This window comes from Macaca fascicularis, chromosome 9 (genome assembly GCF_037993035.2).
Source record: "Macaca fascicularis isolate 582-1 chromosome 9, T2T-MFA8v1.1".
NCBI classification, from domain to species: Eukaryota; Metazoa; Chordata; class Mammalia; order Primates; family Cercopithecidae; genus Macaca; species Macaca fascicularis.
In genome coordinates this window covers 2,508,133-2,531,312 of record NC_088383.1, presented here as the reverse complement: position 1 = coordinate 2,531,312, position 23,180 = coordinate 2,508,133, and the positions used below count along the sequence as shown (strand labels likewise).

The following is a 23,180-nucleotide window of genomic DNA, read 5'->3' as shown; positions in this document are numbered from 1 at the left end:
TTAAATAACATCAATTTTATCTGGAGAAGAGACTTTCTGGCAGAGGGACATGTATTCTCATGAGGATTTTCAGTGCACATTTATCTGTATCTTTTGTATTTTTAACATGTGGATATATAACTCATTCAAACATTAACGCCTCATTAGAAAAGGTCAAAGAAAATACTGTATGTGGGAAGCAAATGAGAAACCGTATGAAGATAAGTGACCCAAGAAAGAACAGATCATATAGAGAATTTTTCAAGATAGCTTTATAAAATAAAGTGTTGCACAGCTGTTAAGGCAATCTTGATGGATAAATGTTGCTCTGGAAGAATATAGATGAAAATTGTTTGAAATGCTTGTTCCCTGGTGCTGTAAAGAAATAGCACTTGAACATAAATTTAATTTTCTCAGCAAGGCAATTTTTATACTTTCTGCAGCAGAAAGAGTACACTCGTCAATGTTTTGCCACGGGAGTACACCAAACAAAGGAGACAGGGTCATTTATAACCTGATGCATCCATCCTACTGCTGTGTCCGGTTTCCATTGGCTGGAATGGGACCTCACATTCTGTATTTGTCCCGATTGGCTGGCAACTTAGAACTGATTAAAAGAGACAAAGGCAGAGGAGAACAAAGGAAGGAGGAAGTAACTGGTGGAATGCTGAGAAAGGTAAAAACACCTTCAAATAAGGAAGAGGAACAGGCTATGACCTAACGCTTGCTTGAACCAGTATAAGCATGCCAGGGCAAATATTTAGGCTAAATTGTGGAAGCTAAGAACATAAAGTACACTGATTTCTTTATTATAGATAGCAGATATTTAAGAATGTTAGCACAGGTTGTTTGAATAAATTTTGCTTCTAAGAGAAGTTGCTATTTATTCCTAATTAGATGGGGAGGAAAGTGTTTGAAGAGGAACCTCTACTTTACTTTTTACAAAATGAAAGGGAGAAAGTGGTCAAGATTATAACTTTCAGGCAGAGAAAAAAACCTGAATAAATACATGGATATAGAGAACCTAAGGACCATGTCCCAGGATGATTGGAGCATGGGAAATATGTAAAGACGTCATTAAAATGAAGGCTGATATTCCTGTTGCAAAGATGGTGTTGAGTGCAGGAATGGCACAGTCTTGGAACAGCACTGTACAGAAGAATGATCTATACGTAAATGAAAATATTTTAGATTAAAGGGGAGCCTAATCATCAGTTTAGAAATTTAATTGTTTGCAAATCATTCACCATTTTGTGGAGTATTTTGAAATGCTGTTGATATTCCATAAAGTCTTGCTGGAATATTATGGATATCTTTTTCTTGATTAATTGGTTTCTATTATATTTATTTTACCTTACGTTTCTTCATCATAAAACTTGGTTAATTAGAGTTGGTTGACTTTCTGCATGAATTGTCACTTGTGTGCATGTTTGTGTGTATGAGATAAAAATTAGAAAACACTATTAAATTTGTGGTCAAGCCTTTGGGAGTTGGCGGCAGAAACCGGGTGCATGAAGTGCTCATCTTCTGCTCCCAGACATCTTCCACTTCTGTTGGTCATTGTTTTAAAACGTACAACTAGTCATGACCTGTGGACAGTGGGAAAAGTTCACCTAATTGCATAAACAATATTTTTAATAATCAAAAGTCTTTTGAAAATGTTAGAAATTCAGTTAATATCCACAGTATTGAATCTGGAAAATCATAGCTACGATCAAAACAATGTGTTAAGCAGCGTGAACATATGTATTAATGATGTGAAATAAGCAGTGTATTGTATCTCTTCCAGAGTGCTTTCTAAGACTATCCCTAACTGAGCAACATTTTATGTGTTGATTGTCAGCTATGTTGCAAGGTGCTGGGCTATGGAATACATACATACGTACATACATACATGCATACATACATACACAGTATCTCTTGCCTTTAAGGAGGGCAGTATAGTAAGAAAGATATATTTATAGACAATGAATGATAATGTATTTTGAAGTATTGTATTACAGATATGCACAAAATTATTGAGATCTGGTATTTACGCTAAAAATTACAAAAAAGTTTTGGACTCTTTCCAAATGTGCAGAAGGGCGCACTCACAAGCCAAGACCAAAGTGAAAATCTAGAAATGATCTGAGGATGTTCATACCCACTCCCCCCTGTATTTTCATATCTATTTATTTGACGTCATATTAAAAAACGTTCCTGAATTTCAGCATTTCAGTGTGCGGCATCATCATGCATGCTCTGTAAGTGGAGAGTAAGATCAATGCTCCTACTTGTAAATGACAGAGAAGAAAACAAAAACCAGCAAATTCCTTCTAAGGTGTCAGGAACATGAGTAAACAGATAAATCAACTAAGGAGAAAACAGCAAGCAGATTTGAAACTGTGGCCACCAGCGACCCAAGGGAACACAAAACCCAGCCCACTTGCCAGGGAGGCTGGCGGGGCCCACACCAGCTCTTGTGTCCTGGTAGGTCACCTTCTGCTGCATGTTATTCCTGCATTTAGCTCATTCTATCACAAAGCCCAAGCTCTCAATGCCGGCAAAATGAGCCAGCAACAGGATTATTCTCATAGAAAATGGACCATTGATGGCTCAGTCATTAAAGCCAATTCAGACGCATCATATCTTCTTTGAAGTGTACAACTATGCTTAATGTGTAACTGATAAATATTTGCTAAATAACTGATTACCAAAAATTAGGTTTTAGTAATTTGTAGTTAACAAAATAAATTCAGTTTGAACAAAGGGAATATCAGACCATAAAAATTCATAAGATGTAAGAGAGAAAATAGTAAGAAAGGCAGATTTCTCATAAATATTATAAGTTTTGTAATGGTTCTATGCTTATAATTCTGAAAATATGTAAACAAACATCTTAAAGATCAATGAAAAAAGATGCCCTTTGAGATACATTAGAGAACAATCTCAAGGAGAAAAAATCTCACCAATTCAATGGTGAATTTGAATGGTGAATATTATCACCATTCAAAAAAACAGGGTATCATTAATATACAACCACGATCCTGTTAGTATCTACTAATTGTGGGAAAATATGATTGGAAATGGAACCAAAAAATGCAATGGGAGATTGGTGGGAAATTTATGTTTTACCATAGGAAAAAAAAAGTGAACGCAAATTATGTAGTTCTTTCGGGATGTACAGTTCTTCCGCTTACAACCAATTAGTGACTAAGGTCCACAGGGGTTATGTTAGTCCTGGGCAGGTTCTGAGCTACTCAGCAGTGACCAGCATTCGAGGCCACTGCAGTGGAGGGAGCCACTGTCATCAGTAACAGGCGTATTCTCCCAGGGTCTTCATCCTAACACTGAGCAAGTGGGAATCTTGTCAGCATGTGGTTTTTCTGCCCTTTCCTGGCAGTTGTCAGATTTGTACTTATGTAGCAGCCAGGAGTACATTACTGTTTCCAAGGAAAGGAAATAGCACATATCTTTGACATTGCAAGATCTGACCCACTGCTTTAATAAGAATTTTTACAGAAAAGAATCTGAAATGACAGCCAGTCTTTCCTTCTTCCTTTTTTGCATTTCAGTTTTGAAGCAGCATTCAAAATCAGTTGTGGATCAAGTCAAGATGAACCCTGAAACAATACTTTAAATACCCCCGGATGATTTTGAAGGTATCTGTAAGTGAGAATAATTCATTCTGTTTTAAAGCATTAAGTTAATTTTCCCCAAATGCAACATATGAGTTAAAAGAATCACACCCTTTTTTTAAAAAACGTTGATGGCATCCAGCCAGAAACTACCTGCTCATAATTTGCTGATTTCTACATAGCTCATCATTTCACGTTGTAAACTCCATTGCACATGGAACACATAGTTAAGACAGAGGAGCCTGCTAAACGCACATATTTGCCATTGGGCTGGAGTTCTGGTCTTTAAAATGTGGCACACCCATTCTTACCCTGCTCTTCCATAGAAGAGAAGGACAAACTGCGTGGAATTTGAGAGACTCAATCCTTTGTTTTAATCAGACTTCCAGAAAACCAGCGACCTGAAATGGCAGAGGAGTTCCTCAATCCTTGTAGACAAAATATGAACAACCAGACTTCTCTCCCTTCCAATGGAATGTAAATGGAAAAAAGCAAACCACAGCCACCTACATTTAGGAGAAGGTTTTTATTTATCTCATTATCAAGATCCTTTTAATTTGCAAAGAGTTTCTTATGGCAAACAAATACCTCTTACCCCCCACTTCCGAGAATGTAGGAACAGATGAAAGGAAAGTGTAATGGTTTTGATCTCATTAGGACATCGGCATTAGTGGGGCAGCAATTATAAAAGTAATTGACTCTGCTTCACCCGGCGTCGGGAGGGGGCCATTCTGAAGACCCATCGTGCTCCGAGGTTGGGCTGTCATCCTTCATCTTCTGCTGTGTGCCCATGTGTTAGGTTTTCAGCCCTCAAAGGCATTCAGTCTTTCTCTGGGACTCAAAGTGCAGCATAAGAAATATCTTGGAATGTTGATTACTGCTGCCTGGGATTGACTGTTCAGACACAGCTCCATCAGGGAAACCAAATATGTTGCTGCCACCCTGACATTTTCGTGTTTTTCTACCTGATCATCTGTACAGGACAAGAGAATTTCTTCTCTGTGGTGACCCATCAGAATTAATGATCCCAGCATACCCAGTAGTTTTTAATGTGCAGTATGGATTAATTCATAAGACATCGTCTGACTCAGGTTTGTTTATACAAAAATGTGCTCTGTCCACACCAACATGGCACATGTATACATATGTAACAAACCTGCACTTGTGTACATGTACCCTAGAACTTAAAGTATAATAATAAAAAAACCTGGCTATTGGGCACTATGCTCACTACCTGGGGTTGTACGCCAACTCTCACCATCACACAATATACCCATGTAACAACCTGCACATGTACCCTCTGAATCTAAAATAAAAGTTGAAATATTTTCTAAAAAATGTCCTCTGTCTACTATGAATTTATATGACCCATGTTTTTCAGTAACCTTTAATTTTAGAATAGTTTTAAATTCACAGACTATGTTTAAGATACACCAGAGAGTTCCCATGCCCTCTGTATCCAGTTTGTGTTATTGATAATGTGTTATTAGGGTATATTTGCCACAAGGGAACCAATATGGATGTGTTCACCTTTACTAAAGCTCATATTGGATTCATGTTTCCTCACTTTTGTTCCCCATGTCATCCTCTGTCTCAGGATCCCATGAAGGACACTGGGTGACTTTGAGCTGTCATGGTCTCCGAGGCTGTTCTTGGCTGTCATAGATTCTCAGACTTTCCTTGCTTTCGATGACGTTGACAGTTTTGAGGGAGACTGGTCAGGTGCTTGGTGGATTGTCACTCACATGGAGCTTTTCTGATGTCTTTCTCATAATTAGATGGTAGCTAAAGACATTTGGGAGGGAGACCACAGAGGCAAAGCGCTGTTCACATCACAGCACATCAAGGGCACACCAAGGCGACTTAGCGTTGTTGGGGTTGATCTTGATCCCGGCCTCAGGTTGTGTTTGTCACGTTTCTCCACTTAAAGTTGTTGCTTTTGTTTCTCTTTCTCCTTGTCCACCTTTTGCTCTTTAGAAGAAAGTCGATGTGAGAATTGCACACTTCAGGAATGGAGAGTTGTCCTCTGCCTCCATGACGATGAAATATCTTTGGTAACTACTTAGAATTCTTTTGTATGGGAGATCTATTTTTCAGTCAATCAATAGAGACCTATCAACTGATCTTGTTTATTTATTTATATTTTCAATCATTTATCTATATCAGTGTGGACTTGTGAGTACTGATATTAGACTTTGGGTTGTATTCCAATACTATTTTATTTATTTTGTTGTTCAAATATTCCAGATTTGACCACTGAGAGCTTTTATGACTGGGGCCCATGTCCCTTTGATATCATCTCATTGTTGTTTTGTGTCTGGGAATTTTTTGCTTTGTTTTCTTTTGGGGGGTAGGCACTACTTTTGGGTACTACAAGGTGCTCCAGGCTCCTGTGGTTTGTTCCCTGTCCCAGTCCTAGGGTCAGCCACTTCTCTAAGGATACCTGGCTTCTTTTATTGGAGAACAGTATTCAAATTCATGATTATGGCTGGGCACAGTGACTCACGCCTGTAATGCCAGCAGTTTGGGAGATAAAGGCAGGTGGATCACTTGAGGCCAGGAGTTCGAGACCAGCCTGGCCAACATGGCAAGACCCTGTCTCTACTAAACATACAAAAATTAGCCTGATGTGGTGGTGTACATCTGTGGGCCGAGCTATTTGGGAGATGGAGGTTGCAGTGAGCCAAGATTGCACCCCTGAACTCCATCCTAAGCAACTGAGTGAGACACTGTCTCGGAAAAAGAAAACAAAAACAAAAGCAAAAAAGAAATGTGTTTAAAAAAATTCATGATCAGGGTTCCTGGTGTGCTCCTTGTTACTGGAGCATTCTCAGCCTGCAGAACAAGAAAATACATGTGTATGTTCTAATCCATGTACCTACAAATACCTCCAAATATTTTATATGTATCCATTTATATCTATATTAAAGAAAATATGAGCCTCCTGCTGTCCCCACTCCAATCCATTGCCCCATGAGCTACAGTCATGCCTTTGTGAGCTCCCACTCTTCAGTTGGAAACCTTCTCTCGTCACCTGCCGTCCATTCATTAATTACTTCCCACCCAAGCCCATCACCCACCATCCATTCATTAATTACTTGCCTCCCATGCCCATCATGCAGCAGCCATTCATTAATTACTTCCCTCCCATGCCCATCACCTGCCATCCATTCATTAATTACTTCCCTCCCATGTGCATGCAATGTGGTTTCAGCACATTGGTTGGCACCCCTATGGAAAACCACTTTCTCAACCGGAGCGCAGTGCTTGTGTGCAGTTCCCTTTGCCTTCAGTCTTCAGAATCCACTCATTTGCAATGTCTTTAGGTCAACACCTCTGTCCCCTTGCAGTGAGGTTGTTGTAATGTACATTTGTAGAAGGTTTTGTCCCCATCTACATTCTATCAAGGGTTTTCTCAACCACATACATCATTTGCTTTTAATTTTTACTCAACGAGTTTCATTCTTTGTGCCATAAGTTTCTCCAGGCTTTGAGAAGGGCAGAGCATCACAAATCCATGATCACAGTAATGTGCAGAAGAATATCACAGCCTAAAATTCTAAAACTCTATTTTCTATGCCATATTAATGATTACTGTAAATTAATTTTTTTTGGAGAGGGAGGGCCCCCTTAGCCAAATTTAGTGATTTGAGAATCTCTAACTTTCACTGTGATTCAGAAAGTTTGATTTGATAAAATGCTTTTATTTTAGTCTGATGTTTTTGCTAAAGGGAACCAAATAAATGCAATGAATCCTTGGAATTGACTCAAAGGCCCCAAAGGGTCAAATGACAAAGAACTGGTCTCCTACAACATCTCTGAGAACAAGATCTAAGTGGATTATTCCAGACAAGGAGCACTTGTGATGTAAGCAGGGACGTCATCATAGAGCAGTAGGAAGTTTCATATCCCTAGAACCTTGGAAGCTGTGACATGACATTTACTCTTCATCATTTTGGCTTGTTTTTAAATAGAACTAGTATCAGGAGACTTCCCTTTATTTAACACTACTCAAAAATATAACATATGATAGGCATAATTACTGGGATTTTAGAGTGCATTCTAATTTCACTTTTTATAGCTTTTTTTTTTTTTTTTGAGACAAGATCTCACTCTGTCACCCAGGCTAGAGTGCAGTGGCACAATCATGGCTCACTGCAGCTTCAACCTCCTGGGCTTAAGGGATCCTTCTGCCTTCGCTTAGCAGGTAGCTAGGACTACAGGTGTGTGCCACTACCCCCAGCTAATTGTTTTTTATTACTTTTGTATAGAGACAGTCTCACTGTGGTGCCCATGCTAGTCTTGAACTCCTGGCCTCAAGCAATTCCCCTGCCTCAGCCTTCTAAAGTGCTGGGATTACAGGTGTGATCCACCATGCTGGGCTCCCCTTATAATGTCTGAGCAAAGTTTTCCTTTATAGCAAGTAAACAGACCTCCACCTCCTTATGTAACTGTAGGATATTTAAAAGTACATTATATTAAGTGATGGGGAGGCCAAGTTATAAAATCAGGCCCACATGGAGAAACACAGGAGCATTTACAGGCAATGCCTTCTGTAGACAGCTCCAAAGACCGGGAGACCTAGTGTGTGTGCATGAAGCCACTTCAAAAGGAAAAGGTGAGGTGGAAACATTGCTTCTCTAAGCAAGAGAGTAGCAAAGACTTGGCTTCCAAGCCTTTCACTGACAAACAGAATTCCAGGAGTAGATACAGGCAGATCACCTGCTTTTAGAAAAGAAGTCCTGAGAGCATTCCCATTACTGTGGCCGGAATCTGACCCCTGGAATCTGCTCCATGACTGGGATGGGCATCCCACGAAAAGCAGCCTTTGGAGCTCTGGCCATCTGGCTACTCGGACACTCCAGGGTGTAGGCAGCATCAGCGCACCTTCCTCTTGGCTCTGAAACTGACCTTGCAGAGTGTAGGCAGCATCAGTGCACCTTCCTCTTGGCTCTGAAACTGACCTTGCAGAGTGTAGGCAGCATCCATGTGCACCTTCCTCTTGGCTCTGAAACTGACCTTGCAGAATGTAGGCAGCATCGATGTGCACCTTCCTCTTGGCTCTGAAACTGACCTTGCAGAGTGTAGGCAGCATCAGTGCACCTTCGTCTTGGCTCTGAAACTGACCTTGCAGAGTGTAGGCAGCATCAGTGCACCTTAGTCTTGGCTCTGAAACTGACCTTGCAGAGTGTAGGCAGCATCCATGTGCACCTTCCTCTTGGCTCTGAAACTGACCTTGCAGAGTGTAGGCAGCATCAGTGCACCTTTGTCTTGGCTCTGAAACTGACCTTGCAGAGTGTAGGCAGCATCGATGTGCCTTCCTCGTGGGATCTGAGGCTGCGCCTGATTGCTGGATCTAAAAAGTTCTGCTCAGGTTGTCGGATGCCTCTGTGTCTAAGAGGTGGCTTTCACCTTATTTGAATCGATGTAGATCTCCTGCAGCCAGAACCTTCAGGATTTCTAGTCTGCCATATAGAGGGATAGTCAGAAGTCCTATTTTTCTATCAAAGACGTCTTCGTTTTGGACTTAACAAAAGGCATATTTGGTTATGTCTTTCTTAGTCCAGCCATCTACTTTAATACAGTCTTGCTTGTTTTCCCCCAATAATTTTAGTTCCTTTTACATGTTCTTTTCTGTTTTAAATGCCTTTTGTAACATATTCTGGTAATTCCGTTTTCTGAACTACAGGGCTGCACTTGTTTCTGCTGATCTTGATTACTTTTTTTAATCTTGGTGGCTGGCTCCCTGGAGTCAGAAGCCTGAGTGGCCTGGAGAGATCCGTTGTTCTGGGGAGCATACGAATTGACTTCCATGATGCGAGCCTAGGGGCATCGTAGACCCAGAATCAACCTCATGTCTCTACTTGAGATTTTCTGAACCAAAAACATCAGTAAAAATTTGACTTTGAAACCCATGAGACAGTTTTTGGGGGCCTTTTGTTTGTTTGTTTGTTTGAAGCTGTTGAGAAAAAACATTCTTATGTGCAGAACCCAGAGACGTTTCTGTTCTGTCTGGGCAGAATAGGCCCACCTGCCATTTCCCGAGGAGGTTTTCATTGTGACCTGTGCTGTATTTTGGGTTTCACTTTCATTCCACACTTACACCATCTCAGTGTCTTTTCCTGTGTGCTCTTTCTGGAGATTGAAAGCCAGAACTCTAAGACACCAAGGGCAGCCAGTGCCCCGAGGTGGCAAAGTGTCAGAAAAATTGTGTTCTCTCTTTGTTTCCTGTGAGATTCTTGCCCTTGGGAACTTCCCTGTTCAGTCCAAGTTGAGGACTGCACTTGACGGACTCTAACAAACCTTTTATCTGACACTTTGAGGTGTTTCATAGTAGGAACACTTTCAGAGTGTTTTTTTCGGTTGCATTGTTTTTGAACAAAATCGATTTTATTTTCAAATGAACACCTTAGATTGCTGCCCATCAACTCTTTGACAGATGAGAAAGGAGGAGACCCAGAAGAGTTAAGTGGGCTGCTCCAGCTTCTGCAATGATTCGCTTTCAACTTTAAACTCCTTCTCAAGGCTCTCGGCCTCTGCTGCCAGTTTCGTTTCCACCACATCGTGGTGTGTGCTCACCACGCCAAGCCCAGGTAGGCGCAAAAGCGGATGACCTTCGTCTGCTCTAGGGAGGCCCAAAGGCTGCGGGGTGCACCTTGACCATAGCTTTTGCAGTCTCAGTGTACCTTCCCATGGATTATGCATAGATTTCAAGACACAAGAAGAGTGAGTTTCCAGTGGAGAAACCTGGCAGAGAATGGCACGATCGGATATCTAAGTCCACATCACCAGGGTGGGGGCCTCCAGCCATGAACACCCCCTGAGCAAGAGACTAAGTGGTTCACCTCACGGCAGCAGAGTTTCTGCCAAAATATCCAATTGTAAAGCTACACCAGACAAACCCAAATGGAGGGACAGCTTATAAAGTCACACATGCACTCCAAATGGGTCACTGCCCAGAAAGAGAAGGAAGGAGGAGAGGAGGCAAGGTCACACCAGCCTGAGACAGACAGCACCGCAAACCAGGAAAACTTTCCATAAAGTGTGGTACTGGGACCATGGGTGGGGTGTGATAAGGAGCTGTGATTTACATCATAATATTCAATCGACATGAACGTGCTTTATTTTGATGATGCTTTTGGTTATAAAAGAGAGTATCTTTTATTTTATTAATGGAATAAAGAGGAAGCATGCCCCCAACTTAACATCAAATAACTCAGACAAAAAAATCATGTATATGTATATACACAATCAAATATATCAGTCGCGTGTGTGTGTCTGTGTGTGTGCGTGCTTGTGTGTGTGTGTATGATGAGGGGAGAGGGAGAGAGAGAAAGAGACAGAGAGAGCAGAGACGGAGAGAGAAGAAGTGAGGAAGAATACAAAAATTGATGGATTTGGGTAAAATACATGCTCTAGTTCCTTTTGGTATTCTCAGACTTTCCGTCTATGTTTGGAACCCTAAAAATGTAAATAAAAGTTAATAACAAATAATATGAAAGGAAAACAAAAACAAAACAAATTGAGCACACAACCAGTGTGTCAAGCTATGGGACTTTCATCCCCAAAAGGGCCCCATTTCCTAATTTGCACAAAAGCTTTTGGAGCCCAGGGATTGCCCTGTGCTCCGCTTTGAGGCTCGTGGAATTAATCCATTCATTAAATAAATGATGATGAGCTCTTGTAACATGCCAGGCCTTTTTCTGAGCTCTGGGCGTAGAACAGTGAACAGCACTGACAAGGTTCCTGCTTATATTGGAGTTTACATTCCAGCAGACAGTGACGGAAATCAATCACATAGAGGAGAATTTATAGAGTTTCTAACGGTAATGATTTCTTAAAAGAAAAATATACTATGGCAAGGAGATAGACAATCAGTGCAAAAAAAATCAATTTTTTTGTGTGTGTGATGGATAAGGAACACTCACTGATAAAATCATGGTAAAAATCGAGATTGTGAGCAAAATATGAAGACTTGTGAGGCAAGAGTATATCAGGCAGAGGAAAGACGGAGAGAGTAAGCATGGTTGCTTTGTGTTAAGGTGAAAGGAGGAAGGGAGGAAGGGAGGGAGGAAGGGGGGAAGGAAGGAAGGGAGGGAGGAAGGGAGGGGAAGGAGGGGAGAGGAGGGGAAGGAAGGAGGAGGGGAGGAAGGGAAGGAGGGAAAGGAAGGAAGGAAGGAAGGAAGGAAAGAAACGAGGATTCAAGGAAGGAGGAAGGTAAGGGAGGGAGGGAAAGAAGGAAGGAAGAAAAGAAGGAAGGAAAGGGGAGGAAGAGAGGAAGAGATGGAGGAAAAGAGGAAAGAAAGGAGGAAGGGAGGGAGGGATGGAAGAAGGAAGGAAGGAGAGAAGGAGGAAGGGAGGGAGGGATGGAAGAAGGAAGGAAGGAGAGAAGGAGGAAGCAAAGGGAGGGAAGGAAGGAAGGAAGGAAGGAAGGAAGGAAGGAAGGAAGAAAGGAAGGAGTGGGAAGAAAAGCAGAAGGCAGGGACTGTGGGAACCTGATGTGAATCACCCAGGGCAGGGGACTCCATCCTTTGCTCTCTATTTGCATCTCCCGAGGAGCTTTTAAAGATATCCGTGTCCAGGTGCCATGACTCTGGGTTCTGATTGAATTAATTTGTGCTTCGTAATTAGCATCTATATTTTTCACAGGCTTCCCTAGACTGATTCTATTTTGTGACTGGGGTGAGATTCATGAATCACTGCCGCTTAGGCTGTAGCATTTCATTTTTGTTCTGCGTGTGATGAGAACCTCCAGATTTGGAGCTGAGGAGTGACATAGTCTGACTTGCCTTTAAAAGCACCCTGGAGAGAGCTGACTGGGGAATAAGGTTAGAGATTAGGACAGTGTGGCAGTCAGAGAGGCTGGGTGCTGGTTTGAACCGGGTGGTTCCTGCAGCGGTCATGAGAATGGGTTGGGATCTGGATGCCTCCTTACCACAGAGTCGCTCTGCTACGGACTCGGTGGACTGGAGGCTCTTCTTCTCGCCAAGTCTGTGTGCTCAGTCCTAATCCCCGATGTGATGGCATTTTGGAGATGGGGCCTTTGGGAGGTAACGAGGATTAGATGAGGTTGTGATTGCAGAAAACTCAAGGGATTAGTGCCTTCATGAATAGATGCCCCAGAGGGTTCTTCCCCCATTCTGCCATGTGAGGGACACAGTGAGAAGGTGCCATCCGTGAACCAAGAAGCCGGCCCCGCACAGACCCCCTATCCACCCTGATCTTGGACCTCCAGCCTCTAGAGCTGTGAACAACAGGGACCTGCTGGTGTAGCTTCCCGTCTGCGATACTGGGTTCTAGCAGTTCAACAGACCAAGACACACTCCAATTTGCCAATGTTTGAAGCAGGGTATGTGAGAGAAAGGACATGAACCTCTGCGATTCTCGGAACAATGACATTTTTGCCATTTCCTAAGACACGGGAGAGCAAGGGAGAAGAAAGTTGGTACCTGGGCTCAATACTTTAGTTCTGGGCGTAGTAAATTTAAAAGATCCAAGTCAGAAGTCAACTAGCCCAGGGGAGTGAAGAAAACTGAGCCCATTCGTCTAGAAAATTAATATTTACACATGATTCCTTCAAAGAAATAAGAAGGCTCGTGCTAACTCTTACTTCTCCTGAAATTGCATTTTCACTCATAGAATAAAGGCAGTTTATGAAATAAAACATACCAATTTCTTCAACTTTTTTGTAATTTTTTGATGCATCATAAACTTTCATTTCAGTATGAAAATGTGTTTCTGTATTATTTTCTTTGAATAGCAACAAAACGACAGAAAACAAGTCGCTAAGATAATTATTTGGGAATTGTATTTGAAAGACTACCTTTTGAAGAAGTGGAGATCTGACTCATAAGTTGTTTTCTAAACAGCATCGCATTAAAGCCTCGGGACTGCCTTAAAAAGTTAGGGTTGGAACTTGCTGACCTCTGGCAAGCCCCTGCAATCCGTACCATGCTCAATTCTTTCACAGAATTCTGGCACCCGAGGAGCCCCTGTGGAAGCAGAAGGTCTGTGGTCGTTGCTGACTGACCGACAGCCAGGACGCGGCTGAGGCAGCTGATTTGCAAGTTCCACAAGGACCCTGCTTTATGACATCTGTAGTGTCTGCCCGTCCAGCTCCAAGACCAACTTCACCACAGTCTAAAAGCAGAGTCTTGATGAAATCGTATTAACCAAACCCCAAAGTGAATTCAATTTTAATGTCCTTTTTTCAGAATAAATATTCTGACATATTCTTCAATAGCACAAATTGTAGTTTCAAAACAAAGAAACAGGAAAACCACCAGTGTGTTCTGAGTAAGGACAGCTTTGACCCGACTTCTCTCATCAGAAAGGTAGACATCAGTGACTCAGCCGTCTTGTCAGAAAGCTGTGCCTCAAATTCACTGGCACTCCTGCCGTTTTGCCCAATACTGAGGTTTCGGCACAGTTAATGTCAACTCATGAACTAACGACAATTTAATTACTGAAGAATACGAGGAAATAATGTTCACATAGTATCAAATTATAACCACAGGTTCAAGTATTCACTGAAATGTCTTCATCTGTTCCTAAGATTTGGGTTAATTCCAGTTTATTAGTGGTTTATTTATTCCATCATCTGTTAGCTCCTGAAGCATTTTTAGAAGGTACCAAATAAGAAAAATGTGGATGAAGATGGAGAAAGCATACAAAACTTTTACACACTGGTTTGAAGGTAATACTATTTATTTTGTTTATTGGTAAACACCTTAATCTAGTTCACTTGCCAGTAATGGTCTGCAGAAATAGATTGGTGCAAAAGTCATTGTCGTTTTGGACACTATTTATTTATTTATTTTTCTTCTTTTGAGGCAGTCTCACTCTGTCACCCAGGCTGGAGTGCAGTGGTGCGATCTTGGCTCACTGCCTTCTGGGTTCACGCCATTCTCCTGGCTCAGCCTCCCAAGTAGCTGGGACTACAAGTGCCCACCAGCACGCCTGGCTAATTTTTTGTATTTTTAGTAGAGACGGGATTTCACTGTGTTAGCCAGGATGGTCGCGATCTCCTGACCTCGTGATCCCCCTGCCTTGGCCTCCCAAAGTGCTAGGATTACAGGCGTGAGTCACCTCGCCCAGCCAGCCATTACTTTTAATGACAAAAACTGCAATGACTTTTGCACCAATCTAATAGATTAGAAATAGCCATTTCTGAAAGGTAAACACTTAGATTTCACGGAACAGACACTCTGTGGCATGTGGCATTAGGTAGCATGTGCTTTGCTTACTGGCTTGGCTTACCAAGCAGGTGAGGTGACCTGGTGCAGACATCTGCAGACTGGCTTCATGAGTAGGCAAAGCTGAGGCTTAGTGTCTTGAAGCCTCAGTTTCTAGATCCTTACCTGCAAAATGAAAAAGAAGCATAGTATGGGAATCACGGATTTTGTATGAATTATATGGAGAAATCTGAAGTGCTTAGCAAAATGTCTAATGTAAGTTTCCAGTATATTTTAATATACTCATAAATCATCTCACAAAAATTGATATGCATGTTACATTTACAAGTATGGAATAGTGGCTTAGGGAAGCAAATTGAGTTTTTTAAAGTCCAACATGTAGAAGATGACACCTAAAATCCAAACGAGGTCTATGCCCCTGCACAGCCTCTGTTCTCTACACCGTACCTCAGTGGTTCTCATGAGTGTTCAAGCATTCCACCCAAGAATGTTTGAAATAGCCTGCAAGTTCCAAAGGTAATCTGGTATGTAGTTTCTTTCATAACCAGAAAGAATATTTGCTTTTGCTTTGACTTTTTTGCTGAAAAAGTTTTCCCTATAGTTTTAATTATAAAAGTTAATATATGTGAGAGAATAATTTAACATCAAAAAATTCTAACATCTCAGTGGTGCAGGCAGTGCTTCTTAAGGTACTCTCTGAATATTTTAATAATATTGGAAGCAAATATACCACACTAGAATGGACTTTTAAGCGTTGAAAATTGCCCCGTATAGCAGCCTGTCACAGAGAACAGGTACAAATACCTGAATAGTCGGTGGTCTGCACCCAGCGTCAGAGCACTCTGGTCAACTGCAGTCTTGGACGTGAAGTATATACAGTTGCCAATCTGTGCCATATCTGCAGCTCTCTGCGTGGCCAAGCTGCGACCACCTTAATCCCTGCAAGTCTGGCATTTCCCAGTGTTTTTTAAGTGATTATTACAGCCCTTGACAAATATAGGATTTGCTGGCCAAGGAACTTCACTTCTTTTTTTTTTTTTTTTTTTTTTGACGGAGTCTCATTCTGTCACCCAGGCTGGAGTGCAGTGGCCGGATCTCAGCTCACTGCAAGCTCCGCCTCCCGGGTTTAGGCCATTCTCCTGCCTCAGCCTCCCGAGTAGCTGGGACTACAGGCGCCCGCCACCTCGCCCGGCTAGTTTTTTGTATTTTTTAGTAGAGACGGGGTTTCACCGTGTTAGCCAGGATGGTCTTGATCTCCTGACCTCGTGATCCGCCCGTCTCGGCCTCCCAAAGTGCTGGGAAGGAACTTCACTTCTAAAACTCACACCCTCATTTCACACCTTCATTTCTAAAACTCACACTCAAACTCAACCAGCATAACCTTGAAGGTACTAGGTTGTGTTTTGGAATGCCAAAATAAAGACATCAGCTTGGCAGAAACAGAGAGACATACTTGTGGCCGGGACGCTAGAATACAGCAAGCTACCTCTGACTTCTGGGTTCCTTGAAGCCAAAAACGGATTTCAAAAGAGCCTTCTCTTACAACTCCACGCTCAAAGTTGTCCTTAAAAGTCAAGGCAACAGCACCAAGACTTCAAGCTAGTTCCTTTTTAACACCTCAAATGCAATTATCGCCCATTGTGCTCTTTTCAAGCAGGTGATAAACGATCTGGATACTCAACATGTTCACAAACCCCAAACTTATTATCCTGCTACTTTTTGCTTTCCGAATAATATACAGCAGACATAAATTTCATGTTGGAAATTTCATTGAGCAGCATTTCCACATACTTTACTAATTTGTGTTGACTTACAAGAACAGGTTACAGTTGTGATTCCTGGCGACCTTGGTATACCACTGTTTCCTCACTGAGTTAAAATATTTGTAATAACTTAAAAAACTTTTCAGAAGCAATGTTCTAAGATACATGTTAACCTTGGTAATATTTTCCTCTTTTTTTTTTTTTTTTTTTTTGAGACAGAGTCTTGCTCTGTGCCAACGCTGGAGTGCAGTGACATGATCTCGGCTCACTGCAACCTCCGCCTCCCAGGTTCAAGTGAATTTCCTCCCTCAGCCTCCCGAGGAGCTGCGATTACAGGTATGCATACCACATCCGGCTAATTTTAATATTTTTAGTAGCGAAAGGGTTTCACCATGTTGGCCAGGCTGATCTAGACCTCCTGACCTCCAGAGATACATCCACCCCCGCCTCCCGAAGTGCTGGGATTACAGGTGTGGGCCACTGTGCCTGTCTGCATTTTACTTCTGATTTTGCTGCAAAAGGTAGTGAAACTTTGAGATTTTTAATCTAAGCAGTTGGCCTACAAATGTAGAGCTACATCCTTCAAATGCCTGAAAAGATGGTGTCTTATTTTTTTTCCCTTTTCATCAGTTCAGCTGTTATAATCTCTGTGTTTACTATTAACATTTCTGTTTTAAAAGCCAGATCTGGAGGATTTTCATGACTAATCTGTCACTGGATCCTACATGGAATAGTTGTGCAATCCTTACTGAGCTGCTACTGGCAGCTGTCTTTGGAACAATGTACAAATGGAAACTGCTTAAAACAATAGCCTGAAGCAATTACATGCCAATAACCGCTCAGAGACTACCACACCTGCTTTCCATCCATCCTTATTAACAAGCCTAATTCAAAATCAGAATTGATAGGAAACAAACTAACCATTACCAGCTGGTACATGCAGATGTCTAAACAAATGTCATTGAGGTGGGAAACCTGGATTTCCTATAATCTGCAAATATATGTGTTGCAAGTTCAGAACTTTCTTTGATCCATCATGTTGGAGCCAAGATGATCTTATGTCCAACGTGCAAGAGTCTACTATCTTCTGGAGTGAGAGAAGGAACATTTATAAAGCAAATTGATCTGTGCAAATCAAGGCTTTTTCTATTTCAGGAACCTTTTTGTATTCCTGATCCAGTCTCTAGAGATAAACCGTTTTTAGCATCTCATCTTTGATAGGGGTTCGGGAACAGACCAATTAAGTGTGTAAGAACATTGTTAATGACACCCGTGATCTTTCCAGCTGTGAGGAATGGCGCTCATTATCTGCAGAAATAATGGCATATGTGAGTATCAAGGCTGTGTTAAAAATACTCACAAACATATCTATCATTCATGTTTCAATATTTTCTCAACTGAGAACAGCCTTCAGAGAGAGACAGAAGGGCAAGCGATCAAATAGTCCCCCTTTGCAGCTCACAGTTGGGTTTTCGCCAGGGCAAAGCCGTTGTGCATTTCTTGAAGTCAGGGGCTCTGCTCAGCTGAAGGTGTGCTGAATAACGTTACAGCCTCTGTTCCCGGGAGACATGGAAGGTGAGAACCAGGGAGAGGAAAGGGCAGAGGATCCAATGAAAGCGCATGGGTCAATCACAAATCTTTCCTTTCTTTACAAATTGGAAATCGTTTAAACAATACTTTTAATAGGTTAGACACTTTTTTATGAGAGGAGTCATTTTGTTCTTATTCCATAGGTTTTCAGAAATGAAGGATCACTGATGTTAGAAACTGTGTGTGCATTGTGTGGGTGCACCTGCAACTGCATAGTTTTTATTCAATGTAGAACAAGACACAAAATCTTGCTCCAAAAGTCTTTAAACCATCAGAATGATGATACCAGATCATGGTGATTATATAGGTAGCCTATTAGTTAATTCTTTAAATGTATATTTTACAGGAAAAGTGAAAATACAAAGCAACAGTATTTAGAAGTGAAGAAAGTTATTGACCAAAATGCTCATAAGGGGAAAAAAGCCAGAAATGTTAAAAATGCAAGGACTAAGAGAAGCTGAAAATATTGCTTTTCTTCCTGATGGTTTATGTTTGAGAAACTGCCTCTTCTGGGAAGCCTTCCCTGGTTGCCTCATTTAAGAGCAAACTTCTCCCTCCTCACCATCACTATTTCTCTTGCTCTGTTTAATTTCCTCCCTCATCCTCATCACTTTCTGAAGCCAGATAGTGCTGCTTTTTTTTACAGCTGGTCGGTAATGAGTCTTTCCCACTAGAAGATAAACAACATGATCCAAAAAGATCCCCTTTCTAGCACTACATCTCTGGAGGCTAAAGGAAAACCTGAAAACAGTCATTCAGCAAAATTAGGAATAAAAACCAGTACAACCCCAAAATGCTTCTAAAAACTCATTGCTATCAATCAATGGATCTTGTTTTGTACATATTAACAAACAAAAGAAAGAACAGAATCTTTTCTCCTGCTAAAATACATTTTTCACTTTTTAAATGCTGTAAACCTCATGCCAATTAGTTTTAGTGCATGTCATTGATCAGGGGTTAAATGGAAACTGTGGCTTCTCCAGGGCTTTCTGCTATTTTTTGGAGAAAAGCAATTTCAACATTCTGATGAGGGCTTTGCCATGTGAATTTGTGAATCTTTTAGCAACGTTGATTACTGCTTTTTGCTTAAATCTGGACATGCAATTATTATCATTTAAACCATTTCAACAGAGAGAATTATCACATTGTCAAATCCATTATTTTTATAAACTATGAGTAACTGGCAATTAGTATACCATAACAAAAATTATTGATACATAATTTTTCAAAAATCTCAAATATTGGTACATTTTACCATCACTAAACAGAAAATTGTTTAGTTCCATACATTTCACAGTAATACCGTTTGACTAAATCATTTAGAACTCTTTAAAACTGAGATCAGTAAGGACATCAGTAACAAATGGTGAAACGTAGTACGAATATTAAGTTGATTTTGATGTTATTACTTGATAGGGTTTGGCTGTGTCCCCACCCAAATCTCATCTTGACTTGCAGCTCCCACGATTCCCACGCGTCATGGGAGGGACCCGGTGGGAGGTAATTGAATCATGGGGGTGGGTCTTTCCCATGCTGTTCTCGTGATAGTGAGTGAGTCTCACGAGATCTGATGGTTTTACACAGGGAAGTTCCCCTGCACAAGCTCTCTCTTGCCTGCTGCCATGTAAGACGTCCCTGGCTCTTCCACCATGATTGTGAGGCCTCCCCAGCCCTGTGGAACTGTGAGTCCATTAAACCCCTTTCCTTTATAAATTACCCAGTCTCTGGTATTTCTTTAGGAGCAGTGTGAGAACAGACTAATACCAATGAAATCCCTTAACGTGATTCACCTACTTTTCATAGTAACAAAAATGATGGTGATGATGATGATGACAGTGGTGATGACAATGAAATAATTAACACCACATGTGTCGGGGTCTCTTCCAAGCACTACATGTTGTTGTGTATTTTTTGACACAAAGTTGGCTGTGTGCATGTGTTTAAGTGTGCTTGGGGGTGCAATTGTTTGGTGATTATTGGCGAAGATCAAATCTGTGAGTCATTTGTTCTAGGGTACCTGGCTTAATAAGCTCTTCCAAGGAACAGTGTTATAGAATATTCTTTAATATTTTCCCCTACAGTGTTCATGGTGTTCACTAATGACCCTGAAATTGACTTTGAACATTGTATTTAGCGAGGTCTCCCATTCTTGCTTAAATGGAGACCCACGATATTTTCTGAATAACCCATCTTGTCCCCAGCTGATTAGAAGCACCACCTTATTAAGTCTCATTTCCATTTCCATACCGAGGTTGTATCACTAGTCTCCTCTGCAAATATGACTGAAAAATAGAAATAAGCAGAAAGATGGGGGTGGTGAGGATAAAAGGGAGGAAGATGAGAAAGAGAGGGGAAAAAGGGAATGGAAAAGAGGAGGTGAAGGATGTAAATTTAATGGGAGTTTATTCTCAGCCAGAATGTTTTCCAAGGGAAACACAATTTCAAATAGTTAGGGGTCGTCCTCCATTCTAATTGAGATCAGCAATTGAGTAAGATTTTTTTTCCCCGATTAGATATATGACATATGGCTGTAATAGGGAAGATCTTAGATTTACAGTCAGAATAGCCTAGTTCAAAATTTGGCCTTGCTCATTTGCAGAGCTTTAGTGAGAATCAGGTAATGTACAGCATGAAGCCGTTTCTATATGTGCGTTAGCAGAAATTGTATGTTTCAGTTTTAAATATATATATACACATACATGAATATATATACACACGTATACATATATGAATATATATACACACGTATACATATATGAATATATATACACACGTATACATATATGAATATATATACACACGTATACATATATGAATATATATACACACACACACATATATATATAGTTGAAAAGTAATGGGTCAAGCATATCTATTTTAAAATCTGTATGACTAGGCCCTCATGACTCTTGTTAAGGCACTAAGACTATTCCATTGGGGAATATAACGGTAATTTGAAAAAAAAGTAAACCAAACTCTGCACAAAAGAGAGAAGATGCCACATTAGACTCCCTTCCTGGCACAGTTGAGCAGGTACTTAAAAGCTTCAGGATTTGTGAGGGATTAACCACTAAGAGCTATCATCACTCGGTAATGAACAATAAATATTAAAAACAGAAATCTTAATCCAAAATATGTGTTCAAGTGTACATTTAAACTCATTCTACAATATAAAATAATCCTATTCTAAAACTGACATATATTATTCTGTCTAAATTATTTATATTTTACTCACAAACCATCCATATTCATAAATATCATGTTTGGATTGATTTATTTTCATCTTTATACAGCCTGTTCCTCAAGCTCCCAGGCTTTTAATTAATCTGGATTTGGGGTATACATTCTTTGTGCCTTGATTAATACCAAACAGGCTTTATTTAATTAAAGAGACAGACTGGTGAAAGACATTTTAATCAAAAATTTCATATGCATACAGTACATCTGTATTTAATACTCGGAAAGGGGAAAAAAACCTGATTTATTGTATTTATTTTTTAAATGTTTGAATAAAGCAATAGTTCTATTTCCTGTGATGAAGCCCTTTACGTTCCTCCTTCATCTTAAAGCTGTCACCGCGCGGAACATAAAGAACAGGCCAAGAGCAGTGCAGGCATCGAAGACTTTCTCCATTCAGAGTCTCCACGCATCCCAAATAAACAAAACACATCAAAACACGGGAGTACTTCCTTAAGTTTTCTTAGTTCCGGTCGCCTTGTTTAGGCCTCTTGAGGGTGTTATTTTTCACAAAATGTCAGTGAGGAAGTGAAACTCAATCCTAAAATTTAAGGGGCTCATCATGGTTTTGAATGTGTGATCTTACGCTGTTGAAAATGGGCAGCTTGTTTCGTTCATAGACATCTTGTTGAAAAGGTTTTCTGTAATTGCACTGAAATCCAACAGTTGTTTTAGAGCATGATTTAAACAATATTTTCTTCATCAAGATACCATGTAAAGCCACAGGGTTCATCGGATACAGGTCTGGAGGGTTGGTTGGCTGAGCATAGTAGCTTAGAACTTGTAGGAAACGCAGATTCTTGAGCTCTATTCCAGACGTGCACACTCAGAAACTCCAGGGAGGAGACCCAGCAGTCTGTTACCAAACCTTCCGGATGATTCTAACGCTACCAGCAAGAGGCTTAACACACAAAAAAGGCCCTAACAGGTGTTTTCTTGAAATGCTTCTCCAACCACAACCGATGGGTGGAAACAAGGCGCGTGTTCAAGAAATAGAAGATGAGAACCACTGATTTCACCGATTTTACAAGGACTGAGCTGTTTCTGAGGCCAGGAGAGCAGACCGGGGGCTGCAGGGGTGAAAGCATCACCCAGGTGGAGTGCGTCCTCAGCCCCTTTTCCCCGGGGAGACGCCGCGGGCCTCCGTTGGGTTTCATTTTGAAGGACAGGTGCAGCACCTAAAGCTCACCCCGTCTGTTCATCTCAGCATTCAGGAGACTCCAGGAATTCTGGACCGTGTCCTCGGAAGAATAAACTGTGCTACACGCACACACGTGGCCCGCGGGGCTGGGCATGGCACAGACGGAGAGGCAAACTGTTTCAAGGCACCCCTGGATCTCACGGCAACATCGAAGTCTGCTGCTCTGGGATGTGATGGCGGGAGCGGCAGGGTCACGGGATCTGAGAGGGGTTGTAAGTCGTCAGGAGGGTCTTCCTGCCCACAGCTTGGAAACTTAATATTCATATACTTAAAAGCAGTGAGTTCAGTCACAGCAGCAGAATGTGTTCAAAGCAATTTAGTGGAAGAAAGGTAGTGGCATTTTTTTTTTCATTAGGCCCCATTAGAGGATACTTAGATTTGGGAATCATGGCATTTCCCAACGTGGCTGCATTACTCGGTGTTTCTCCAATGCAACGGAAGGAATTGCATAACAGAGAAATGCCCTAGCTTCTTTTAAAGAGACTTTGAATTACATCAAAACAGAGTAGCTATAGTAGCTGCAGAGAAACTGAGAACTCAACATAAAATTTAAAGGAATTAGAATTCCAATTTACAGATATAAGGAACGCTGAGAAGT

The 23,180-nt window shown here is 41.1% G+C and overlaps 1 long non-coding RNA gene across 3 annotated transcripts; it reads left to right on the top strand.

Moving 5' to 3' along the window:
• The first annotated feature begins 571 nt into the window (after nt 1-571).
• On the top strand, nt 572-21,820 carry LOC135964922 (uncharacterized). Of its 3 annotated transcripts, XR_010577662.1 has the most exons (5): nt 572-655; nt 2,190-2,465; nt 3,534-3,620; nt 14,204-14,292; nt 21,714-21,820. It is a non-coding gene; the product is annotated as an uncharacterized lncRNA (long non-coding RNA). The 3 variants fall into 3 exon arrangements; XR_012417199.1 differs by lacking the exon at nt 3,534-3,620; XR_012417198.1 differs by lacking the exons at nt 14,204-14,292; nt 21,714-21,820 and having other exon boundaries at nt 572-771; nt 3,534-4,926.
• Nucleotides 21,821-23,180: the final 1,360 nt, after the last annotated feature.